This window comes from Trichomycterus rosablanca, chromosome 21 (genome assembly GCF_030014385.1).
Source record: "Trichomycterus rosablanca isolate fTriRos1 chromosome 21, fTriRos1.hap1, whole genome shotgun sequence".
NCBI lineage: Eukaryota > Metazoa > Chordata > Actinopteri > Siluriformes > Trichomycteridae > Trichomycterus > Trichomycterus rosablanca.
In genome coordinates, this window is record NC_086008.1 from 3,625,001 (window position 1) to 3,628,385 (window position 3,385).

Sequence of the window (3,385 nt, forward strand, 5' to 3'; positions counted from 1 at the left end):
AAAAGGAACGATGGATCAGCAATCCCGGACAGATCTGGCTCATGACGTTGTAGGAGTTTTGGTCAGGGTAGCAGTGGGTCCTGCAACGCTGGACCAGATACCCTGGACTGGGTCCCTGTTCATCTGATGGGAATGTACATTCACACATGTACTCACTCGGACCTAATAGCAATATTTAAAAGCATTCTTTTTAACTGGGTTTTATTTTAAGAAGCACACACTAATTCTACTTCTAACCACTTCTGAAGAATATAATCTATAACATGCTAAACCTATTAAGCACACGTACTGCACATTTTCTTTAAGACATCTCGAGACTCCTTTGCCAGCTTCAGGAATTAAATCGCTCATCATATACTCTATAAAAACCTGGCTGCATTTTGGTTGCTTCTAATTTTGAACCTTTTCTTGATCTTTGCCTTTTTCTTGCTTCCTGAGGACGGATAATAAATCTGCTCGTATTTGGCAGGTCTGCTCTAAAGAATCGCATTCAAAGCGAGACTGCATATATAATTATTTTGGGAGAATTGGAGAACGTGCCCTTCAGGAACGAATTTGTTTACCGTATGCTAATAACAATCTGGGGTGGTGATGCTCGGGTTATTCGTTTTTTATTCGATTTTGCTTGTTTTAACACACAAATTACAGTGAAACCCTGATTCTTACTACAGATTTTCATGATTTGGCTTGTACTTAAAGATTATTAGACATAGAATCTTAGTGTAATGGACTTATGTTTACATCTGGGCTTTAGGGGACGTTATGTCCTATTTTTTTTTGGAGCTGGTGTCTTTACTGGAGCTGCTCTTCATCAGGAAATAGATTGAGGCTGTGTAACACCATGCCAAAATCAACCATGGGATATAATCAGAACCTTGCTTGTGCTGTTAGGGATTCAAGTAGGTGTCAACTTACAGAATAGTCGCTTTGTTCCAAACTGCAGGACCCCCACAGGACCACCACAGAGCAGGTATTATTTAGGATCATTCTCAGCACTGCAGTGACACTGACATGGTGGTTGTGTGTTAGTGTGTGTTGTGCTGGTATGAGTGGATCAGACACAGCAGCGCTGATGGAGTTTTTAAACACCTCACTGTCACTGCTGGACTGAGAATAGTCCACCAACCAAAAAAAATCCAGCCAACAGCGCCCCGTGGGCAGTGTCCTGTGACCACTGATGAAGGTCTAGAAGATGACCGACTCAAACAGCAGCAATAGATGAGCGATCGTCTCTGACTTTACATCTACAAGGTGGACCAACTAGGTAGGAGTGTCTAACAGAGTGGACAGTGAGTGGACATGGTATTTAAAAACTCCAGCAGCGCTGTTGTGTCTAAACTATTAAATAAGACATGATTAAACCAGGGCTCATCCGGGATTTGAACCCGGGACCTCTCGCACCCGAAGCGAGAATCATACCCCTAGACCAATGAGCCAGCCTTTGCATTTTACTGGTTCTTCCTTTTACTGCATTTTACAACATGTCAAGTTCATTTCAAATCTCCTGGTACTTAATAGAGTCCATAATGAACATTACAAATTGTATCATACAGAACAGTGGGAACTGTTACAGAAAACCTTAAAGCTTAAGGGTTTGTTACTCAAAAGCTCTTGTTTGGTTAGTTAAAAATGAAGAAGCATGTGAGGTGAAGTAAACTCCAGGTACTTTTATTTGTGGATATATTAAAGTGAAATCTTGCCTCCGGCATGTTTTTTAAAGACTCTCAACACAGAAGAAATCTTGTGATCCTTGGATCCTCCTCACTGCATGAAAGATGACAACTGCTTAAAAACACATTTATTTTTTTATTGACTCTTGGAAAAGTTTCAGAGACTCAGACCTGCACTGGAAAAGGTAAAATATAAATAAAAAGGTGCTGAAGTTACACAAGTTGGTTTACGCCGGCCGTACACGCTACAGGTAACACCGTAGCCGTTTGCTATTCTGTCCCGTTCGGTTATCGTCAGCGCGGAAGTCTATTAGGAATAGATCCTATTCATCTGTCATTTTGACGGAGGAAACTTTAAACCTGTTAGCGCGCCGGCTTCATCTTTTCTTCACCTGAAACATTTTGTGAGGGGCAGAATACATGATGTATCTGGCTGTGCAATGGGATCAGAAGGCATGAAAGATGAATTATTTACCCTGCCATCCTGCACGGCGCCAGAGGGAAGAAAGTGCAGTCGCTGGAATGCAGGAGCATTAAACTCTCTAACCTGAACTAAGTCTGTCTGTAAAGTATTTCTGAACCCAGTAACACAGGGAAACAAAAATCCTGAGGTCCAGCTCGGGCCCTTTTAAGTGTTTTAAATAGACGAGGTGCCAAAACTTATCATACATCATACAGCGAGGCTTTAGGATATTAGTCTCGAATGTGACGTGATGCCGTATGTCGGATTCTCACATCTAGGGTTTATATGCTATATAAAATCTTCCACTTCAATAGCAAAACATTTGTGCCGTCCGTTTTTTATTATTTAATATTACATTTATTTACATTTCTGTTTTGTTATTTCATGATTCCAAATAAATTCACTGCAGCTATAACAGCATCAATTCTTTTTTTATATATATTATTTTGTTTATGCATTTTCTCCCCTTTTTAGCACGTCCAGTTGCCCGATTGCGTCATGCTTCCTCTCCAACAATGCTGATCCCCGCTCTGATTGAGGAGAACAAGGCTAACCCACGCCCTCTCCGACAAGTAGGCAGCAGCCATATGCATCTTATCACCTACACTTTGACGAGTGCAATGCAGATCAGCACTGTGTACGGAGAGACACACCCTGACAGCATCTCTGTGCTGGCGGCATCAATCAGCCAGCAGAGGTCGTAAGTGCATTAGTTATGAGTGAGACCCTATCCGGCTTAATCCCGCCCATATCTGAACAACAGGCCAATCGTTGTTCATGTGGTCGATACGATGTATTCGAGATCCCAGCTCTGGTTCCAGCGTGTGTTTTTACCCATGCGCCACCTGAGCAGCTAACAGCCTCTATTCTAATGGAAGGAATACATGCAGGAAAGAAGCAGTACATCAAGCTAGTGATCCGGAATTTGGAATCTCAGCGGTGCTGTCGGCCGATCAAGCGTTTGCACGGACATGATCCGCTAATGTCTAAAGAATGGGGACGAATTAATATTTAAGTCAAGTCGAATTTATTTGTATAAACTGTGGGTCTGTCTGAAAGCCTAGTGAGCTGCCTTGCTGCCTACCTGATCAGCTGCCTCAGTAGAGAGGATTCTAATGAGACATACTACACTACTTACATCAGTGCAGTTTTAGCTTACAAAGCTAACACAGTTAGCCACAGGCCATTTAAACCGATGTGCTGAGGTGACACAACCCTCTATGCCAGCTAACGTCTCCCTCCGTGTACCGAA

At 42.4% G+C, this 3,385-nt stretch overlaps 1 non-coding gene across 1 annotated transcript; it reads right to left on the reverse strand.

Moving 5' to 3' along the window:
- Positions 1-1,364: 1,364 nt before the first annotated feature.
- Positions 1,365-1,436, reverse strand: trnap-cgg (transfer RNA proline (anticodon CGG)). The gene has a single exon. It is a non-coding gene; the product is annotated as a tRNA-Pro (tRNA).
- Between the last annotated feature and the right edge of the window lie 1,949 nt (positions 1,437-3,385).